Raw genomic sequence first — 24,210 nt, 5'->3', positions numbered from 1 at the left:
CCTCGACTCAGCAAGTTGCTGTGTTCCTTTTCCCTCTGCTGTGCCTTTCTCAAGGCAGTAATCTGGGATAATCATAGGGATTCTTTCAGGAATCCAGTTCTACACTGCCAGATGTCTAATGTCTGAAACTTGCTATTTCATATATTTTGCCTGATTTTCTAGTTGTTTATGGTGGGCTGTTGTTTCTAGTTGTTTACGTTTTTTAACTGTTAGCAGTGAATCCTTTCTAGGTGGAAATGGAAATTCCCCTCTCAAAAATTTTAAAATCATTAAATTGACATGGCAGATAAGACTGAGGAGCAGACATTAGAGGAAGCAATGTGAAAGATGACACTGAAACATCAGAGGTCAGTTTGTGAGACTTTTAGAAACTGAAGTCAAAATATTGCACCATTTTGGGCTTCCCTGGTGGCGCAGTGGTTGACAGTCCACCTGCCGATGCAGGGGACACGGGTTCGTGCCCCGGTCCGGGAAGATCCCACATGCCATGGAGCGGCTGGGCCCGTGAGCCATGGCCGCTGAGCCTGCGCGTCCGGATCCTGTGCTCCGCAACGGGAGAGGCCACAACAGTGAGAGGCCCGCATACCGCAAAAAAAAAAAAAAAAAAAAAAAAAAAAATATATATATATATATATATATATATATATATATATATATATATATACACGGCACCATTTTGAATTCCATCCACTCCCAATTTTACCCACCAATTGCCCAGGACCTCTTCCCCTGCCTGCTCTAGAGCACTTCTGAGGCCGCTTTATGTCCTAAAGAATATTTTTTTAAGTGCCTTTGAATCAAAAATAAATATATTAATGCCTAAATGATATCTTGCTGTTCACAAAGATTAGTGGGGTCCTCCAAGTTCATTTGTCTTCATTTGTTTCCCCTCTATTGAGAGCTTACGTGCTATGAGCTTAGTGAAGATTTTTTTTTTTTTTTTTTTGACCACGCTGTGCGGCATGGGGATCTTAGCTTCCTGACCAGGGATGGAACCTGTGCCCCCTGCAGTGGAAGTGCAGAGTCCTAACCACTGGACCGCCAGGGAAGTCCCTGAAGATATTTTGTAATTGCTTTAAAACTCAAGAATCCATAGCTAAAAGCAATTAAAAATTGATCTGAACAACACAATGAAAATACAATATATGAAGTTTCTGGCTCTCCCCTTAGTGTACTGTATTGTCAAAGTTTTTTTGGAACTCTGGTTCATTTGGACTTGATTTGGTGGAAGGTAGTATGCATTAAACATAAATTCCCTTGTTGTACAAGAGCAGTTGTTCTTCTGTAAGTATAAAACAGCAAAAAGAGATTTTCTTCCCTGTCTTCGTGCTGATGGGAGTGCTGTGGTCTTTGCTATGTGTTCACAAGCTGACAAAATGGGCAGTACATTTTTCACGTTGTTTCAGCCCATGTAAATTTTTCGAAATAAATGGTTCCTGCTTGCCAAACCTCAGTGAATAACACTGACTTCTTCTCAGTCCACGAAGCTTACCACATGGATTACATATATGCATTACTCACACAGCACAATCACTGGCCCATATGCCAGAGTGAAATATGATTTTACAGTTGCCTCTAGAGCACACATTTCCAGCTCTGGTTCCACATACAAGGAGACAGATTTGCAGGTTTTATTTTCTTACACAAATTCAAACACATTTGCCTCAAGCAGAAATGTACGCTCCATAGTTAGTTCTTTTGTTGTAGGAAACTCTTGCTTCTTTTCAATCTGTCACCTATTAAAAAAAAAAAAGAGCAACACTGCACTGTTCGCATCGTTAAAACTTAAAACAGGTCCAAAGGAAAATGTGCCGTGGAAATCCTTCACTGATTTGTTTTTGTAGAACAGCTGGAGGTGAGGCCCACGGTACTAATCACGTCCAGTTGCTACTGGTCAAATTGCACATTCAGGAAATTCATAATTAGGTGGTTATATCCCCTGAGTTTACTCCGAAGCACTCTTTACAACTCTTGATTTGTCTTCTTCCTTGTCATTCAAAACAACCAGAGAGAGAGAGAGAAGAGAGAGAGAGAGAGAGAGAGAGAGAGACAGGAGAGAGAGAGACAGGAGAGGAAAAGGGAAATTGAAATAGAATTTCTAAGTTATGTCTCTAAAATAAACCAAATTGTCTGTGAATGCTGGCCCTCTCTTAAAAAGAAAAACAGCCAGAGAATGTGTATATATTAACATGTATGTGTGTGTCTTTCTCAAAAACATTCAAAAAGGGTTAAAAACATTTTAAAAAGGTGTTCTCCTTAAAAACTGTGCTCTGAAACGTTCATCTGTTTATGTTTCAAAGAGTGTGGATTTAAAATTAACTGGTACTACCCCAACTTCAAGGATTAAATTTTAATATTTCATGTAAATTGTATATGTTTCCTTATTCTATTTGCTTCTCTACCTGCCAGCCTTGGAATTATTAGGTAGTTAATGTAATGCCAGAATTTGTAGCTCAAAGCGTTTGTCGATCCTTTGCTGGTTATTAGCAAATTTCTCAGTTCTGTATCAGAAGATCTGACTTCTAATCTATACTTTGGAACAGCAGCGTTCCTTAGGACCTTTGCTTCTTTATTAGGTAGTTTTAGGGAAAATGGGGAAAGAGAAAATGCTCCAGGAGCCGAACTGTGGTGAGGAATATATATCATTAGTTTCCTAGTAATCCCATACCACTAACTGTTGATTCATTGATCTAATAGAAATAAACAGAGGTTAAGTGCCACATGCTAGTTAAGCAAATAAAAGCCAAATAGAATTCCTCAAAAAGTCAAATATAGAATTACCACATGATCCATCAATTCCACTTCTGGATACCCGAAAATATTGAAAACAGGTACTCAGACAAGTACTTGTATACCAATTTTCATAGCACCACTGTTTTCAATAGCTCAAAGGTAGAAACAATCCAAATGTTCAGCAATGGATAAATGGATAAATAAAGTGTGCTACACACATACAATGGGATAGTCTCAGCCATAAGAAGGAATAAAGGACTGATCCATGCTACAACATGGATGAATCTTGAAAACATGGCAAGTGAAAGAAAGCAGACACAAAAGTCACATATTGTATCATTCCATTTATATGAAGTATCCAGAATAGGTAAATCTATAGACACAGAAAGCAGCTTGGTGGTTGTCAGGGGCTGAGGAAAGGAGACAATTAACAATAACTGCTTAATGGATACAGGGTTTTATTTTCGGGTGATGAAAATATTTTGGAACTAGATGGAGGTGGTAGTTACACAACATTGGGAAGGTACTTAATGCAAATGCCACTGAGTTGTTCACTTTAAAGTGATTAATTTTATGTTGTGTGAATTTTACCTCAATAAAAAAGTAAAGTAAAAAAAAGAAAAAGACAAAGAAATAACACGTGTTTCCTCTAAGGACCTAGCACTTCTTGGAAGCTACAGAACTTGATGTTCCTAACAGAGTTGTAGGTAGGACCACAATCTAGCAAAACAATCTATCTGGGCTTACTTTTTCCAAAAGCCAACTTAAAATGTTAATTCATTATTCAAAACAAGACTTGTAAACATGGCAATAATCATTTTCATATGTTTTCCTCCAGAAACAGGTCCTTACATGAACTATAGGTTCATTCTGAGCTCCACTTTCAAATTCTGCCCCGATCTTTCTTTAATGTACATGTTAAACCAATACATTACTGAAGTTTCATGTAAATTTGACATTTCTCAGTTATTAAATGATAACCCCTCATGTCAAATAGAACCTCCTTCTTCCCCAGGAACTTTTCTTCCCCTCCTTAATTTCACTAAGGAGGGGGGTCGGTAGCAGAGGAGTTATAGTATAGTCTGTTCTTATCTTAAGGAAAAAGAGAGCTTAGAAGCAGAAAGAAAAGAACAGGGGCATTTCAGATTAAATTACTTTTTCAAAAACATACAAATAAAGTTGTAGCAAAGAAAATACACACAAGCAAAAGGATAAAATGGGTGAAGTTAGGCATGAGAGATTGCCCTCCACCCAGGGAAGTGTGCATGTTCTTCTTGGCTCTCAGGTGTGGCTAGAGAGGTAGTCTGCATCATCCCTCTTCTGGGAGAGCATGAGAAGATAGGGCACAGACAGCCTGTCTGATGTCACCATATCGGTCCTCAGGGGTAGAGACTTCTGGGCAGGCCACCATTCACTGAACTGTCACTGCGTGACATACACCAGCAGCTGGAGCTGAGCTCTGATGAACAGATCACTCAAGACCAAGCAGCCAGAGAGTGGAACAAGCTGAACATTCAGAACAGGCTATCTATGAATTACAGTTGCTGGAGGGCAGAGAACATAACTTAAAACTTGGACAGAAAGGATAATAGAACTACCTAAAGAGATACAAGGGCTACACAAAATAGACTTTCTTGATATAAAAACAACAACAAAAACATGATTTTTAAACTTAAAATTCATTAGTGAAGAAAATAGTAACTGTTGAAATTCAACTAGTAGCCTGGAAACTGGATGCAAGAATATTACAAAGCTCAGAGGAAACAAATGTAAATCATGAATACAGAGATGGAAGGGAGGTTTAAGGACACTGACATGAGACTGGAGTTCCAGAAAGGGAAGATGATGCACATGAAGGAGAGGACATATTTAAATAAAACAAAATGAAGCATGCAAACAAAAAATATTTCCCAGGATTGAAGAAAGGATACCAAGTTTTAGGCAGGAATGATGAGAAAAGATTATATCTATGCCTATGTCTATACCTATATCTATCTTTGTCATCATATATATAGATAGCTATAGATATATACACACATCTATCTATACCTATTTATGCATATATGATATTTCTTCAAATGTGTATATACACATATATATGACTAGACACATCCTGCTAAAAATTGTGAGCTCCAAAGATAAAGAGAAAAATCTTATTCTTTTTGTGTAAAAGTTTGTAAGTTATTTATTTTTGGCTGCCTTGGGTCTTCATTGACGCATACAGGCCTTCTCTAGTTGCAGTGGGCGGGGACTACTCTTCATTGCGGTGCACGGGCTTCTCATTGCAGTGGCTTCTCTTGCTGTGGAGCCTAGAAGCTGGCTCTAGGCGCACAGGCTTCAGTAGTTGCAGCACCTAAGCTCAGTAGTTGTGGCTTGCGGGCTCTAGAGCGCAGGCTCAGTAATTGTGGTGCATGGGCTTAGTTGCTCTGCGGCATGTGGGAACTTCCCGGAACAGGGATCGAATCCGTGTCCTCTGCATTGGCAGGCAGATTCTTAACCACTGTGCCACCAGGGAAGTCCCTGTAAGTTACTTATAAAGGAAAAAGATTAGACTGTCATGAAATTCTCCTTTGCAACACTAGGAAGCTAGAAGACAATGGAATACATTTTCAACTTAAAAATGTATTTCATCTGTTAGGGTACAAGAAAGATGTTTACAGATACATAAGGATTCAGAGAAGTCACACATCTCATTACTCAACTGGGAAAAATACTAAAAAAAGACTTTATTAATTAAAAACAAGCAAACTAACAAAACAGAGACTTGAAGAAGAGAGAAAGCCATAGTGAGCAACAGACTTGTGACATTTAATTAAAAATAGGTGAACAATGATAGACGGGGAATGTGTAACTAAATAAAGATTCTAGAAAGAGAGAAGTGTACTAAGAAGGAAACTTCTAATAATAATCTGGAATTTAAAGAACTAAACGAGCTTAGGAAAACTAAAGAATTGTGGTGAGGAGGGGCATGAGAAAGAAGGAAGCAAAAATATTCCAAAGGCTTCAACTCTTGGGAGGAGAATAAGGAGGAAATTGCAACTGAAGTCTTCTTCAAGTTGAATATCATGGGTGAAGAGCGATAATGGAGTAATGGAAATTCTCAGTTGGGGAAAAGTTGGTGTCTTCTTTTCATGAAATACTAGGGAAATATCTGTCTGATTTTATGACAGCTGGGAAAGGACAAGTAACAATTAATGAAATGTAAACAAAGAGCAAAATCTTAAAGCAGGCGTGGTGTTACTAATACCATGGAACATGGAATTTGAGTTTCAAATCTCTAAACAGAAAAGAGGGACACTTTGTAATGATAAAAAGCATAATTTATGAAGAAAATCCTAAACAATCCTAAGTTTTTATACATGAAACAACATAGAAGCTAAACAAATTTTTTAAATTATTAGAAACTCAACTGTTAAATAAAATATTACAGTAAAGGACTTGAATATCAGAATTGGCCAATTCTGATAGACAGACAAGTAGATATAGGTAGACAGACAGAAAACGACATAGAGGAATTAAATAATACAATCACAAAGCTTGTTTTATATGGTTACAGTCATCCTCATTATTTGTAAATTCAGAATTTGTGAATTTGCCCCCTTGTGAAAATGTGTTTGTAACCCCCAGATCAATATTTACAGAACTTTTCCATCCCTCACAGACACGTGCAGAGCAGTGAAAAACTTGAGGTCAAATAAGGTGACACTCTGCCTTCTTATTTCAACTCTCATATTATAGAAGTGTCCTCTTCCCAGTCTATTTCGTATCAGAATTTGGGCATTTGGGTGTTTTTGTTGGTGACTTCACTGTTTAGATTGGTCCCCCAAGTGCCAAAGTGCTGTCTGGGGTCCTACATGCAAGAAGGCTGTGATGTGTCTTGCAGAGGCAATAAATATGGTAGATAAACTTCATCTAGGCATGAGCTTCTGTGATACTGGCTGTGGAATCAATGTTAATGAGTCACCAGTACACATTAAATAAGGAGTCTTTAAACAGAAACACATAAGGAAGGTTATGTATTGACCAGTTGACAAAGATGTTGCAACCAGAGGTTCACAGGAATCTAGCCCTGTATCTCCCACAGGAGCAAAGGTTCAGTCTTCACAGTGTCTTTATAGGACATAACTACTGTGAATAATGAGAACCAACTGTATTAAGATTTAGAGAGAACTTTAAGTTCCTCAAAGAAATTCCTTTTTTAAAAAATATATTCCATGGAAGACTTCTAAAAGTTACTTATGTTCTTTTCTTTAAAAACGTCCTCATTATGATTTCATGATCATAACCCACTAAATTTAAAAATAAATAAAAAGGATACAAAAACTTCAACTACATTGCAATCAAGAAGTATATATCTATATATTCCCTGAATTGAAAGAAATGTTAAAAACCATCAAAAAAAGCAATGAAAAAATTAAAATTATCTAGAAAGCAATGAAAATAACATTTCCTACTAAAGTTTATGGCATTTGGTAAAAGCCACATTCATAGAAAAAATTTATAACCTTAAATTATTTATTATTAAGGAATAAAGATATTAAAATATAGAAGCTTTATGATCACTTACAAAATTAGAACAACAACGAAAAAACTAAGAAGGGGGAATTAAGAGAGGGAAAACCTGAAATTAAAGAAATAGAAAACAAAAACAGTGTAAAAAATAAAAAGCTCAAAAATCACTTCATTTGAGTAACACAAAAAGAGAAACCATTTTTATTTGAGATTAAGGAAAACAGGGAGAATAAAAAACATACAAGATTGTGAATGAGAAAGAGTACATAAAGACAAATGCCAAAGAGAGCAAAAGAAATAAAACGTTATGTGCAACTCTATAATAAATTTGAAACCTATGTGATTTCCTAGCAAACAATATGTATAACAATCCAAGTAAAGACAGAAAACTTGAATAAACCGCTATATAAGCGTTTTTTTTTTAAAGTGATTTAAGATTTAGCATTTACAAAGGCAGCAGGATCGAATGTCTTCATATCTGAATTCTAACAAAACTTAAAGTAAATAATTGCAAGATCTTAGAAAAAAATAGGAAGCACCCCAATTCATTTGATGAAACCAGGAGCATTTTAATACCAAAACCCAACAAAGAGAATGTCAAATAGTAATCCATGTGACCGAAAAGGGTTTATTCCAATAGTACACTCTCAGGAACTCTAACAACATAATTTTAATACTTTTTCATTTGAAATCATGTCAAGCTCACAGAACAGTACAAGAACAGTACAAAGAACTCTCATGTACCCTTTACCCAGAGACATTATTCAAGTTTTGCCAACTCTCCCAGGAACATTCTCTAGGAGAGGGATCCATCCAGGATCATGTGTTGCAACTAGCTTTGTCTAGTCTCTGGGAACAGGTCCTCAGCCCTCCCTTGACTCTCATGACCTTAATATTTCAAAAGATCACAGGCCATTCATTTTGTAGACTCCTTGTGCTTGTCTGATGTGTCTTCACAATAACATGAAGATCATGTGTATTCGGCAGGAACCACATATTCATAGAATGATGTGTGATGTTGCATCCCCTTGAGGGGCACTTGAAGTTGATTTGCCCCATGTCTGGTAGTTCGCTCACTAGAGTAAGGTGGTATTGCCCAGATGTCTCCACTATAAAGTTTCTCTTATTCCCTTTGTAATTAATAAGTATTTTTGTGGGAAGATACTTTGACACTAGTAAATATCCTGTCCCCTGTCCAACTTTCACTCCCTAGTTTCTTGCAATGCTTTTGCCTAAATTGTATGGACTAAAGCATTCCTATTTTATTCAATAGGTTGCAGTCCTTTACTATTATTATTATTTATTTAATTAATTAATTTATTTATTTATTTTTGCGGTATGTGGGCCTCTCACTGTTGTGGCCTCTCCTGTTGCGGAGCACAGGCTCCGGATGCACAGGCTCAGCAGCCATGGCTCACGGCCCTAGCCATTCCGCGGCATGTGGGATCTTCCAGGACCGGGGCACAAACCCACGTCCCCTGCATCGGCAGGTGGACTCCCAACCACTGCACCACCAGGGAAGCCCTATTATTATTTATTTTGATGATCAAATTTTTCCATGTTTTGGCCAGTGGGCGCATCTAAAGCTTGTTTCTATGTCTTTCGGTAGATCCCCATCTTTCTGTGATCATAACCTTACTTTCTGTCACAGCAAGATGTTCCAGGCTTATCTTTTACTTTCCCTGCCTTGGCCTTGAAATCAGCCATTTCCAGAAGAAGGCTTGATTCACCTTAAAAGAAAATGTATTTAGAAACCAAGATCTGGGCACTAGGTGTGCTCATTGCTATTGAGATATCACTGCTCCCAGGCTCTCTAAGTGGATAGAGCTAGTTAATAAACAAATTAAAACCACAAAAACCACTTTAGGGCCCACTAAAATGACTGTAATTGGGATTTCCCTGGTGATCCAGTGGTAAAGAATCCGCCTTGCAATGCAGAGGACACAGGTTCGATCCCTGGTCAGGGAACTAAGATCCCACATGCTGCAGGGCAACTAAGCTTGCGTGCCATAACTACTGAGCTTGTGCACCTCAACTACAGAGGCTGCGTGCCACAAACTACAGAGCCCACCTGCCCAGTCTGCGTGCTAGAGAACTAGAGAAGAGAAAACCTGCACGCCACAACTAGAGAGAAACCCACATGCCACAACGAAAGATCCTGCATGGCTCAATGAAGATCCCACGTGCCACAACTAAGACCTGACACAGCCAAAAATAAACAAAATAAATAAATAAGTAATAAATAAATCTTTAAAAAAAATGACTGTAATAAAAAAGACAGCTGATAACAAACGTTGGAGAGGTTATGGAGAAACTGGAACCTTCATACATTGCTGATGGATGTGTAAAATGGTACAGTCACTTTGAAAACAGTTTGGTAGTATCTAAAAAAGGTTAAACACAGAGTAACTATATGATGGCAATTCTACTCTTAGATAAACACCGAAGAGAACTGAAAATACGTTCACACAAAAAAACTTGCATGTGAATGTTCATAGCAGCATTGTTCACAATAGCCAAAAAGTAGAAACAACCCAAATATCCATCTGCTGAAGAGTGGATAAAAAAATGTGATATATCCATACAGTGGGATGTTATTTGACAATACAAAGAAATGAAGTAGTGATACATGCTACACCATGGATGAACCTCTGTTGTGGATTGAATGGTGGCCCCCAAAGATTGTTCATGTCTTTATTTCTGGAGCCAAAAAGGGTCTTTACACCTGTAACTCAGTTAAGAATCTTGAGATGAGGAGATCATCCTGATTTATTCAGGTGGGTCCTAAATTCTATGACAACTGTCCTTATAGAAAGGGTAGAAGGAGATCTGAGAGACAGAAGAGGAAAAGACAAATACACACACAAAAGGCTGTGTAAACACGGAGGCAGAGATTGCGGTGATGTGGTCGTAAGCCAAGAATGCCAAGGAATGCTGACAGCCACCAGAAGTTGGAAGAAGTAAGCTAGATTCCCCTCTAGAGCCTTCTAGGGGAATATGTAGCACTGCCAACACCCTGATTTTGGACTCTGGCTCCCAGAACTGTGAGGCAATAAATTTCTGTTGTTTTAAGCTACCGATTTTGTGGTAATTTGTTGTTACCTCAGGAAACTAATACAACCTCAAAAACATTAAGCTAAGAAAATAAGGCTAGAAACCAAAGGCTACACATTATAGGATTCCATTTATATATGATTTCGTTGATATGAATTTTTCAGAAAAGGCAAATCTATAGTCAGAAATCAGATCAGTGGTTGCCAGGGACTGAGATGGGAGAAAGAATTGACGAAACAGCCATAAGGAAACATTTTGGCATGATGGATGCACAACTATATAAATTCATTGAAAACATTAAATTGTACATTTACATTGGATATTTTATGGTATGCATGTTATACCTCAATAAAACTATTGAAAAATTAAAAACTGAAATATAAAAAATTAGAAATAAATTGGATAAGGAAAGCAAAGAACATATACAAAGAAAACTGGTAAATAATTTTTTCCCTCTATGGGTGTGGGAGGCATTCTTAACTAAGATGGAAAATCTTAAGGTGTATTTCTATATAGAGACATATATTTATGTATAAAATTTTAAAACTTGTATGGCCAAAGATGCCATAAGTAAGATCAACTGAGAAAATAATATATTTAAAGAAAAATTTCAGCAGATGACAAACCATGAATATTTCTAGTAATACAAGGTAGTCTTAGGTATTAATGAAATGCAAAAAAAATCCTGTAGAAAAATTAGCAAAGAATATGAAGAGCAAAGACAAATAATCAATAAATATAGATTTAAAAAGCATAAACTGAAGCATGATGAGAGAATGAAATTAAAGCCCTGATAAGGTATTTCTTTCTATTCCATCAAAGTCGGAAAACTACAGAGCAATAATACCTACTGTTGGTGGGAATAAGATTGAGGAAGAAAAATAATCTCATATATTTCTTGTGGAAATACTGTGAACTGTTATCTCATTTGAAAAGTAATTTGGTAATATGTATTAATACAGATAAAACTTTTTATCTGCTCTTAGATATTAATTTCATTGATAAAAAGGACCAGCCATATGATATATGCACAAGTATGCTTATTTTATAGCATTGAGTATAGAGGTGGCAAATTGGGGGTGAGAAAGTAAATGCACCTCGAAGGAGGAATTGGTTCAATAAGTCACACTATATCCACAACCATGGAATATTTTCCAGCCATTGAAAGAGTTAGAGACAGCAAATTAAGAGCAATACTAGTTGATTTGGAAATTCTACCAGGTATTACTGCCTGAGAGAAGCAAGTTGAAGAGGGGGGAAGGGGGTGGGAAAAATTGGTGAAAGGGGTCAAAAGGTCAAACTTCCAGTTATAAAACAAGTCATAGGGACGTAATCTACAGCATGGCCACTATAGTTAATACTGTATCGCGTATTTCAAAGTTGCTAAAAGAGTAGATCTTAAAAGTTCTCATCACAAGAAAAAAATTTTGTAACTATGTACTGTGACATGTTAACTAGACTTGTTTTGGTGATCATTGCACAATATATATATCATCATTATGTTGTACACCTAAAACTAATTCAACGTTACATGTCAATTTTACCTCAAAAAAAAAAGAAAGAAAAACAAGTTGTAGAGAAGTATGTAAATTTTTAAGAAGTTATGTATTTATACATATATGTGTATAAACATGTATGTGTGTGTCAACAGCATCTTTCCACTATAAAAGTACCATTTACCATTGTAATTAATAAGTAATATGTAGGATGCGTCTTTGAAGCCAAATGAATGTCTTGTTTTCCAACTACCTTTAATCCAGTGGATTTTGCATCTTTGCCTAATTCAATTATTACATTGAGTGGTTGCAAATGAATCTTTTTTTATTATTTGAAATAAACTTTGTTGAAGTACACTGAATCATTTAAAAAACCCTGTTTTACTACTGAAGCCCACGTGCCTAGAGCCCGTGCTCCGCAACAAGAGAAGCCACAGCAACGAGTAGCCCGCGCTCGCCGCAACTAGAGAAAGCCCGTGCACAGCAACGAAGACCCAACGCAGCCAAAAATAAAAATAAATAAAATAAAATAAAAACCCTGTTTTTGTTCCATAGCAAGTTTTGAAGGCCGAATGATCTACATAATGGCTTCCTTTCTCTTTAACTTGGCCTGGGTAGACCTAAAATAAATAGGCTTACATCATGCTTGCTCATTGTCTCCATGACCAAACTGAATAGAGCTGACATTTTCTGTTTTCTCTTAGACTGACACTTCCAGAAAAAAATATTATAACATATTAGCCAATGAGACAAGTAAATTACACTTTTGATTTTGGCATTGGCATCAGCAGCATTGATTAGTAAAACTTAACAGAATAAAATTTTATTAATCTAATCTCTATTTTTCTGCACTTGACAGTTGCTTTTTGAAGTTTCTGCCAAGGCTGGTTCAGTGATATTAGCCACAACTAGTATTTTTATGAGTACAACATTCAAAATCTCTCTCTATAAAATAAATTAGAAAATTTCACAATATTGCATTTTTTTATTGTCTGGTTTTTGATGTTAAATACTTAGATTATTTGAAAATAAACTAGACTGTTTGGAGTACAAGTGACTAGTACAACATACATTTATCTCACTTCAAATTGCATCATCCAAAATCATTTTTCAAGAGAATCACCATGTACACAAAAGAGCTCTAAAGTTTGTTCAAATGATAAGGTTTATGCTTTATTGCTGTATTAAAGATTTAACTGAACCAGTTTGCAGGGCAGAAATAGAGACACAGATGTAGAGAACAAATGTATGGACAATAAGGAGGGAAAGCAGTGGGGTGGTGGTGGTGGTGGGATGAACTGGGAGATTGGGATTGACATGTACACACTGATGTGTATAAAATAGATAACTAATAAGAACTTGCTGTATAAAAAAATAAATTAAAAAAAAAGATTTAACTGAAAAGAATCAAGCAAGGAAACTTTTTGCTTGGAATGAGGAGAATAAGTCCTAAATCCCATACTGTTGTATTTCAAAGAGTTACTTTTCTAAGTAAAATGGAAACTTTTAGCACAATGTAGACTCCTTAGTATTTTTACCAATGAAAACATAGAATTAAAAAGTAAACTCTTTTTTTAACTTATTTTTTTATTGAAGTATATTTGATTTACAATGTTGTGTTAATTACTGTTGTAGAGCAAAGTGATTCAGTTATACATATATATGTTTTTTTTAAATATTCTTTTCCATTATGGTTTATCATGGGATATTGAACATAGTTCTCTGTGCCATGCAGTAGGACCTTGCTGCTAAAAAGTAAACTTTTAATTAGAAAGTTTCATACAATTTAATCTATTTAGAAGCATTAAGAGATCTCATTGAGGGATTGGGTGAATAAATATTTGAACATTCTACAAACAATAAATGCTGGAGAGGTTGTGGAGAAAAGGGAACCTTCTTGCACTGTTGGTGGGAATGTAAATTGATACAGCTTCTATGGAAAACAGTATGGAGGTTCCTCAAAAAACTACAAATAGGGCTTCCCTGGTGGCGCAGTGGTTGAGAGTCCGCCTGCCAATGCAGGGGACATGGGTTCGTGCCCCAGTCCGGGAAGATCCCACATGCTGCGGAGTGGCTGGGCCTGTGAGCCATGGTCGTTGAGGCTGCGCGTCCGGAGCCTGTGCTCCACAACGGGAGAGGCCACAACAGCGAGAGGCCCGCATACCACAAAAAAGAAAAAAACAAAAAAACTACAAATAGAACTACCATACGACCCAGGAATCCCACTACTGGGCATATACCCTGAGAAAACCATAATTCAAAAAGAGTCATGTACCACAATGTTCATTGCAGCTCTATTTACAATAGCCAGGACATGGAAGCAACCTAGGTGTCCAGCAACAGATGAATGGATAAAGAAGATGTGGTACATATATACAATGGAATATTACTCAGCCATAAAAAGAAACGAAATTGAGCTATTTGTAGTGAGGTGGATGGACCTAGAGACCGTCATACAGAGTGAAGTAAGTCAGAAAGAGAGAAACAAATACCGTATGCTAACACATATATATCGAATCTAAAAAAAAAAAAAAAAAAAGAAAAGGTTCTGAAGAACCTAGGGGCAGGACAGGAATAAAGACACAGACAGATAATGGACTTGAGGACAAAGGGAGAGGGAAGGGTAAGCTGGGACGAAGTGAGAGAGTGGCATGGACATATATACAGTACCAAATGTAAAATAGATAGCTAGTGGGAAGCAGCCGCATAGCACAGGGAGATCAGCTTAGTGCTCTGTGACCACCTAGAGGGGTGGGATAGGGAGGGTGGGAGGGAGACGCAAGAGGGAAGAGATATGTGGATATATGTATATGTATAGCTGATTCACTTCGTTATAAAGCAGAAACTAACACACCATTGTAAAGCAGTTATACTCCAATAAAGATGGTTAAAAAAAAAACGTGAACATTCTGAAAAAATGTTTTGATTTTTCTCAACTTTGAACTGAAGGTGATTTTAGGTTCACAGAGTTAAATAAAGCAAATGTTTCATATGCCAGGATGTTGTAGTAGATAAAATGAAGAACTTAACTTTGGAGGTTTGAATTCTGGTCCCACCTTAGTCCATGGCTTGCACGATTGTAAAAAGGGGTAGTTGAATTAAGAGGAAAAATTATAATCTCCTTTTATGCTTAAAATCCTATACCATTAGATCAGAAATGGTGTGTACTCACCAAAAATGGCAGCATGTAATTCATCATTCATAAAATATGCATTCAGCACATACCACGTGCCAGGCACTGCTCTAGGCACTAGGAATACAGTTCACCGACCTTCTCAAATACAGAGGTACAGATATATCCTGTTAATATAATAGGTATTTAATAAATCTTAACTTATAAGACATATTATACTCATTCAATAAATTATACTCTTGTTCCCACCATTCCACTGAAACTACAATCAATGACCTCTATGCTGCAAAAACTAATCATCAATTCCATTTTCATCAGTTAGATCTGTCTGTAGCATTTGACCCAGTTGATCATCCCCTCCTCCTTGAAGCATTTTTCCCTCTTGGTTACCAGGACACCATTCCACGGTCCTGCGATCACAATGGCTGCTTCTTTTCAATTTTCTTCGCTGTTTCTTTCCATCCCTCCTGATCTGTAAATATTGGAGAGCTCCAAAATCCATCCTACTACCTCTTTTATTCTCTACTTTCACTTACTCCCCAGGTGATTTTTATTTTAGCTACCCTGACAACTCCCAAATTCATAGCCTCAGCTTCACTTCTTCCCTGAACTCCAGAATGACACACTAAGTACCTATTTGACAACTGTACTTGGATTAAAATTCAAATGCCGCTATCCCCTTGCTCACTCTGAGATTTACATGAGGAGATTTATTGGGGAGTATATATGGGACCAATATCTGTGATGGCTGAGGTTGAAGGAAGCAACATTGAAAAGTGGAAGATGCTGAACTGTTGATGCAGTTACAACAGAGGCCTCAGCTGATCTTATAGTGAGCTCTGGAGCTGAACTCTCACAACTGTTCCAGTTGAGGCAAGAGAGATCTGTACCACTGCATGAAGTCATTATCAGATGCAGGCTGCCCCCAGAGAGGAGGGTAACCTTGGGCAAGGTAGCTTCCTCCTATCAAGAGCAGGTCCTAGGGAGGACTCAGCTGTGAACCCTCAAGCATCCAACATTCATGGCAGCTGAGGGAATGAGTGTCTCTTGCTGAAGGGAGATCCGGGTGGCACAGCACAGCTTCTACTATAACCACCCAGTATCTGGTAGCATCTCATTCGCATCACTTTCCATCCTTTATGCAGTTTAATTTTTTTCCTCAGGGTATATACTATGTGTTTTACTTATTTGTTTGCTGGTTATTACCTACTAGAATATAACACCATAAGAGCAGAAACTTTTTCTTCTTTAATCCTATATCCCCAACATCTAGAAACAGTGCCTGGAACACAGTAGGTGCTCAATAAAAATTAGTCAATGAGTAAATAAATGTATCACACATTTACTCTATGCTAGAAACTATGCTATGTTCCAGGAATACAGAAGGAAGAAGACAGACGCTATCCTTATGGAACTGACAATCTCGTAAAAATGATATACATATATAGCACACATGGATAAAATATGCATATATAAACAATATTTTTAAAAGTGCAGTTATAGCCAAATGCTGTTATCTAGTATTTTACTAATCTATCTAGATTCAGCACATCTGGTGATCTGTCATACAAAATTCTTTACTAAATGACAACGTCAGAGACTAAAAAACAGTGGAAATTTTAGTTAAAGAGTTATTTATTGTTCCTGCTAATTTTTGGAAAGGAAAGTTAGATCTCTGGGACACATATCTTCTGCCCAGTCTGGGAGGAAAGAATGAAGGACAAAGTAAGAGAGAGACTAACTCAGAGAAAATGAATATGTACTTACTCAACTGGAATTTTTATCGACCAGCATCCTGTTTTCTGAAACGATGGAAAGCAAGGCTATAACTGTATCTAAATAGATAAGGGGAAAAATGCTTGTAATGAATGGATAATTCATAGTCACTTTATACATACAAATATAATTTTTCCATTACTTTAGTTTCAGCGACAGTTAAAATGTAAAAAGGACTAGGAAATAACACTCCAGCTTTTATGTCATTGTGGAATCACAGATTCATCTTTTAAAAAGCAGCCTATCTCCCTAAAAGCTATGTTTTCTGCTTTCTATAGAATATTTTATTTCCATTCACAACGAACCACATAACTTTGCCTTATAGAGCTTCAGCAAGATGAATCCTGTTTCCCCCTCTACTTGTTTTATTTGAAACATGAAAGCCTTTCACTCTGCGCTGTCTGGGCGGTAGTGAACATGACAACCTATATTTCAATTCTTGGGCTGTCATAAACAAGATACTTGGCATTTCTAGAATAACTTGCATGAGAAATCTCAAATTGCTCTATATTTATGAACTTGCCAGCCTCTTTGCTTCCTTGCACATTATTGCTACAATGCGTGAAATGTAATCTGGGGGTGAGTAGGTTTATGCACCCATCTTCTGTGTGCCACTTCATCCTAGAGCAATGTAAGCCTTGAGGAGATTGTAGCCCATATAAATTTCTACCTTAAGAGTGAAAAAAAAACCCAAAACAAAAAATTTTTTAATGCTCATGGGGTAATAAAACCAATGGGTCCCACTATTCTTCACTCAGACAGTTTGATGTGGTCCTCTATTAAAATAAATTTTAGGTTTCTGAAGAATATCTTAACTGTCAATTTTACATGGATTTACTGAGATGTCACCTCTATTCTCGGATATGTTTTATAAAAGGTGATTACTAGTCTTGTATTAGAGTATGCCGATGCAGTCTAATTATATCATTGCTTTGATGACTAATAGTTAGATGACAAGGTCCTTACAGGGGGTCTTTCAGAGCACAATAAATATTAGAACTCCACAAATTATCCTTGTTGACAATTAATTAATCATCCTCTTATAATTGGAGGTGATACCTGAGTACCTCTAAGCACAAAAGGGCTGCTGCATCTCCTCAGTTCTAGAGTCAACAATATTTGATAAGATCAGCTGTGGACGGTTACAGAATTTTATAAAAAGAAGTGACAGGAAATGATCTCTTACTCTGAACTCAAATGTACTGATATATCAGGTATCACAGAAGCAGCTCTAATGTGCCTAATGCCTCACATGCCATTGCACCCGTGTCTGCCTCACTCTATTTGTACTTCTGTCTCTCTTCTGTTCATCTCTCACTAACACATTCTTAATCTGCTTTCTTTGAGCCTTCCTGCTTTTTCCCTTGTTTTGTGTATTTTTCTTCTTTTCCTGGTCCCAGGTGTTTCATGTGAACTGACCAGAAAGTGTATTTCAAGTGTATATTTTATGGTTTCTAATATTTTCCCTACAGAAAATTTATTTTCCTATTGACTGTTAAAAACAGGAGCGTAAAATTTTTTTAATTTCCCTAATTTAAAACCTTTTCAATTATGTGTAGATCTTGACTTTTATGAGTTGTAGTTTAAGTTGGAAAAAGAGATTACTTACTTCAGGTTTGGTCAGTATTCTAAGACTAGATCCCTGCCCATAGTACATGTCCAATAAATGATTTTTGGATGAATGTTCAATATACAAATACTAAATTGTTACTACGGTATTATTTTTTTAACATCTTTATTGAAGTGTAATTGCTTTACTATGGTGTGTTAGATTCTGCTGTATAACAAAGTGTATCAGCTATATATATATATATATATATATATACATATATCCCCATATCCCCTCCCTCTCCCATCTCCCTCCCACCCTCCCTATCCCACTCCTCCCCAGGTGGTATTTAATAGGTAGTCTTGCAGCATGCAGCATCCCCCAGACACAGGTAGACATTTATTAAAACCTTAATCTCCAGAGGGTGTTGCTTATCTGTTTTTGCTCACCTGCATATCAAAATCTCGACAGTAATGGCCAGGTAAAGTTCACCTGGATGAGATTTCTATAAGTAACCATACCTACAGGGGTTCTTTAATCAGAAATCTATGAACACTCAAAAGTGCTGAGAACTGCATGTGCATTATCTTACATGCTTCTGTTCAGTGAACTCCCAAACAACGCTTCTTAAACTGTAATGTGCATATTATTCACCTGTTTGCAGATTCCGGTTCAGCATGTCTGAGGCAGAGCTTGAGACGCGATGTTTCCAACAAGCTCCCGGGTGATGCTGCTATGCTTCGTCCATGGATCACACTTGGATTAGCAAGGGTCTAAAGGTAATGGGAGTTCATAACAAAAGTTTTGCTGTCACCCTTCAGTTCATTCTCACTAAGGAATTGTTGATAAGCCTTAGCTAGTGGGGGTCTGGCCTGTATTCTCTCCTGTCATCTGATCTGTCCTGGGGGTGTCTGTGTTTGCTGCAGAACTTTGTTACTGATGACACAGAGTCCTTAGTATTGACTTAACCCTGGGAACAGCTGCTGGTTCCTAACTGTAACTCCAAGTCTAGTAGGAAGATGAATTATTCATCTTTTGGGAGCCTCCCTAGGTCCCTACACATCCATAGATTTATTTTTCTTTGGTTGTTCATTGACCCAGTACAATACCTTCCCCGCTTCTCTAAAGAGTTGACACCAAGAACAACTTGAAAATCTTGATAGTCTGTTGACTTCAGTTTGAGAAAGATTATTTCCTTCAAGATAAGGTGGGAGAACATAATATATAAATGAAGAATGAGGGAGCAAAGTAAAAATAAGGATAAACGCTAAGAAGTGGAATTATCTTCCTCTCTGGTTTTCCTCTTCTTCCTTCCTTCCTTTCTGCATTCTACTATGGAGAGGAAGATAATTTTGTAGGCACTTAGAGCCTCAACTCCCTCCATGCTAGCACATTTATTAATCTTTGAGATCTTTCTCACATTTTATTAAGAAGCATTTTTTCTAGAGATCCACAATAGTCAATGGTCAGGTTATTTGAAGTCTAGAGTATACAATATTGCTCATTTTGCCATTTAGATAATATGCTTTGGGGTGACTGCGTGCACTGGGAATTTGATCTAAAGGCAAGTGAATGGGGTATTTGCATTTAACGCTTCTTTTTTTTTAATTTCAGGGGAAAAGAATCAGGTAATTACTGTAATTACTGCACTGATGGTTCAGTGGGGGCAAAAATGAAATCCATTACAAATTAAAAAATGTAAAAAAAAAAAGCTTTAACAAATTTCTCTATAAACTATTTCCTGTAGCTCTCTAGTCTATTCCCTGAGCAGGTAGGATGGGGCATAAACTTGTCAGTTAAAGAGATTTTAATACTTTTCGGTTTCAAACTGACTACTTGGCTCCTTGGCCAGGCACCCATAGGCAGCAAACAAGCTGTACGGCCACTTAGAGTGGCCCGTGAGGCAGAACCTAGGACCCAAGTGCCTGAATGCTTCCTTTTCTTCTCCTTCCCTTATCTTCTCACCTCCTCCCCCAAAGAGCTGCTACTTCCCCTTTCTCTTTAAGTAGACACAAACTTCCTTTATGTCATATCCTGAGTTACCATTCCCATGACTCACGTTAGAACTCTATGGACTGAGTCTGCTGTGTCTGACCATCAAGGGTAGTCTTGCCCTGAACTAAATTACTTCCCAGACGGAGCAACTTAAGACGACAAATGTTTAGAATCTCACATGGTTTCTGAGGGTCAGGAATCCAGAAGTGGCTTAGCTGGGTGGGTTGCCTTCCAGCTCTTGCCCAGGACTACAGTCTCTGAAAACCTGACTGGAACTAGAGGATGTGTGTCCAAGCTCAGTCATGCGACTGCCGGAAGGAGGCTTCAGTTCCTCACAAGAGGGCCTTTCCACAGGGCTGCTCACAACAGGGCTTCCCCCAGAGTGAGTGATTTGAGAAAGAGTGACCAAGATAGGAGCTGCAGTCTTCTATAAGCTAATCCCAGGAGTGACTCACTTCTGCCATATTCTGTCCACCACACAGACCGAGCCCGGTACAACGTTGGGAGTGCGGGGACAGGACAAGTGTGTGCGTGCCAGGAGGCAGGGATCAATGGGGGCTTGGTTTGGAGGCTGGCCACCACGTTTTCTGCCAGTGTTCCTCAACGGGAGTAGCACTGCCATATGTAACAGTTCTTGGTTGGGTGGGATGGTCCCAGGCATGGCTGGACCTTTAACATCCCTGACCTTCACCCAGTAAATGCCAGCAGCACTTCAGAATCAGTCATAATCAAAAGTGCCCCCCTCAATATTTTCAACATGGCTTGTACTCATGCCCGGTTGACAGCCTATCTTGTATGTGAGTCAGGAGGACCTACACTCTGGGAGTTAATTAGAGTAAAAATATATCAGTATATTATTTTCAAAAAATAATGGGCACTGCCCCCACTTCCTGGAAAGCTGGCTCACTCCTGAACTTTGCGCTCCCCCTGCAGCCTTCTCAAGTTGTCTTTCCATCAGGAATTTCAGGCAAAACTCTTCCACTCACAGCTGTCTACCTTCTTCGTGCTCAGGGCTGGGGGCACTGCTGGAGAAGATCACCCAACCCTTGGGAGGGGTGTACTCCCAATTCACTCCCACAGCACCTGGGCCATCAGCACTGCCCCAGGACTCCTGCTTCCCTGGTCAGCTTTGTTCCTTCAGTCTCCACGGCATCTTTATAAGCCTTTCCTCCATTTACCTGAAACCTTCCACTCCACCCCTTCATACTTCTACCTCACCCAGACCTCAGATAACCTTGCCTGCTACTTCCCCAAAACATGTAAGCCACAGACAAGAATGCCCACACCTTCCTGCCACCCCTCCGTCCACGCCACCTGTCTCTATACCTGTGCATACCTTCCCCTAAGACTAACCTCTCTGCCTGTACCTAGGTTCTCATCACCTCGGACCTGCTCAGGCACTTCCCTCCAACAATTACCCTGTCTCTATATTTCAACATTGACATTTGCATTAAATCCTTCCCATCTAAAGACTTCTCAAGTCTCTTTCACCTTAAAAAAAAAAAATCCTCCCTCCAACTCTCCTTTCCCTCCCCCCACCCATTTTCCTCTTATCCCTCTCTTCCCCCTCACAGCACAAGTTCTTGAAATAACTCTTCACATTTGCTGCAGCTTCCTTACCTCCCTTCCTTCTCAACTGACTATAGTCGGCTTCTGCCCACAACTCACCTCTGAACCTGCTCTCACTCAAGTCACAGTCTCCTTTTTGCTAAATTTCGTGAACATTCTCATTTCTTATCTGACTTGACCTCTCAGCATTTGACACCGTCCATCTCTCCCTTCTCTGTTGGAATGTCCTCTTCCTTTGCCTTCTATTCAACCACATTCTCCTAGTTTCCCTCCTATACCTGTGGCTGCCCCTTCTCAGTCCCCTTTTGGACACTGTTTCCCTTGTCCTTCTTGTAACTCGGTGTCCTCAAGTCTCTGACCTTGGTTCCCTTCCCTTCCATTACATACTCTACCTAGGTGATTCCATCCATTCTCATAGCTACAATGAATATTTACATGCTAATGATCCTTGAAACCATGCCAGTGGTCCAGAAGCCTCTCTTGAGCCTCAGATGTGTATTTCACAAGGTCTTCTAGGTGTTTACACCTGGATGCCCCACAGGCATCTCCACTCAGTCAGGCCACAGTTGAATTCTTCTCTTCACTTCTCCTCTCAAACCTGCTCCTTCTCCTGGGCATTGTCCTTGACTCCTCCTTCGCCCTGACCCCTACATCCAATCATGATCTGAGCCAGATCCTCAACATTCTACCTTCCCCAAACATTTCTCAGCTCTGTGCCTTTCCACTTGCACTGTCACTAGCTGAGTTTGGGTGTCCTTTTCTCTTTGGATTACCATGGTAACCTCCCAACAGGTCTCTTGGTTTCCAGTCTTCACATTGAACCCACAGTGATCTTTCTGAATCTATAATCATGCCCCTTCCCTCAACCCTGTTTAACATTCTTTACTGACTCCCTCTGGTCTGCAGGATATGACCACCACTCCCTGCAATGTATCCTTCAACTACACTGAACTATTTGTAGTTTCATAAGGTTGCTTGCTGTGTCTTGCCTCTGGACTTTTGCACATGCTTTTCTCTGTTCTTTCCCTCTTGTGGGTTTACTCCTATTCATCACTTTTTCCATGATGCTGTCTATGGTCTTCTTGTAACAGAGTTAGATGTTCTTCCCTTCTTCTATCATGTTACTTTGTGTTTGCCTCTATCACAGCACCAATCATGCTTTAGTTGTTCATCCTTAGACTTTAGGGAAAAGACCCTTTCTTCTTTGTGGTTTTAACCCTAGAGTCTAGATAGGGCATGGTGCATATTAGAAGCTCAATAATTAACTATTAAATAAAGGAGTAAATCACTCTATTAATATGTATCACATGAATGGCTTATGATGGACATGTAAATATTGATTGAATCTGAACTTTGAGGGAGGGGAATATTAGAGAGATAAGAGATGAATTTAAAGGGGATAACGAATCAAAGAGATAATCCTCCTGGTATCATGTGTTGGGGCCAGAAAGCCAGATGTTCCTTCTTTTAAAATTTATTTTTATTTGGCTGCATCGGGTCTTCGTTATGGCATGCGGGATCTCGTTGCAGCATGCAGGCTTCTCTCTAGTTATGGCATGTGGGTTTTCTCTTCTTTAGTTGTGGTGCGCATGCTTAGCTGCTCTGCGGCATGTGGGATCTTCGTTCCCCGACCAGGGACTGAACCTGCGTCCCCTGCATTGGAAGCTGGATTCTTTACCACTGAACCACCAGGGAAGTCCCCAGACGTTCCTTCATCCTCACCCTTTATCTCCTTTGGCAAGAGGAAATCATTTGCCACTTAGAGAAGCCACTGTTGACCTTGGTATTGCCATTTCAAAGATGGTATTAAAAACAAAGGCTGTGCCAGGATGGGAAGAATAATTGTTTTTCTTTCTTTTCACAGTTCAGGTGCAAAAGAAGCAAGGACTCAAATAGAGGAGAAAATACTCTAAAAATGCAGCGGTTTTCTGGGCTGAAGTTTAACAAATATTTACTGTTTAGTATTTTTACTGTTTATTTAGGTGGATATCTTGAAACAAACAGGCTTAGTCTTTATCCTGCAAGTTCAAAAAAAGGCAAATCAATATATTTTCTAATGGCAATGTCCCACCTGCCTTATTTATTGAAGAAAAGAGTGTACGGTTACTAGCAACACCCACACATAAGTAAATGAAACACTATTATGCAAGAATCTGAGGAACACCAACTAAAGAGCAGCCTGGTATTAAAAAATAAATAGATATGACTCCTTCTCTTCGTTGTAGCCACATGTACTTTCCCTTGCACCTCAGATCTCCAACAGATTTAATTTCTCTCTGGTTTGTCTTCAGAACTGAGGAGAAATCCTGGATTTGGCAGGCGCTGAACTTGGAATCCACACTGACTCAAGCAGTGCTGTTGCTTCAGATCATTCTTGAGGCCAGTAACACTTC

At 38.5% G+C, this 24,210-nt stretch overlaps 1 long non-coding RNA gene across 1 annotated transcript; it reads right to left on the bottom strand.

Annotated features, from left to right (window-relative positions):
- Nucleotides 1–1,625: 1,625 nt before the first annotated feature.
- LOC109551889 (uncharacterized) lies at nt 1,626–19,020 on the bottom strand. The gene is made up of 4 exons (XR_002178587.3): nt 18,908–19,020; nt 16,696–16,763; nt 14,968–15,095; nt 1,626–1,736 (listed from the first exon to the last, which is right to left on the bottom strand). It is a non-coding gene; the product is annotated as an uncharacterized lncRNA (long non-coding RNA).
- Nucleotides 19,021–24,210: the final 5,190 nt, after the last annotated feature.

The sequence above is a fragment of the Tursiops truncatus genome, chromosome 4 (genome assembly GCF_011762595.2).
Source record: "Tursiops truncatus isolate mTurTru1 chromosome 4, mTurTru1.mat.Y, whole genome shotgun sequence".
Lineage (NCBI taxonomy): Eukaryota > Metazoa > Chordata > Mammalia > Artiodactyla > Delphinidae > Tursiops > Tursiops truncatus.
This window is presented reverse-complemented; position numbering and strand designations above follow the sequence as displayed.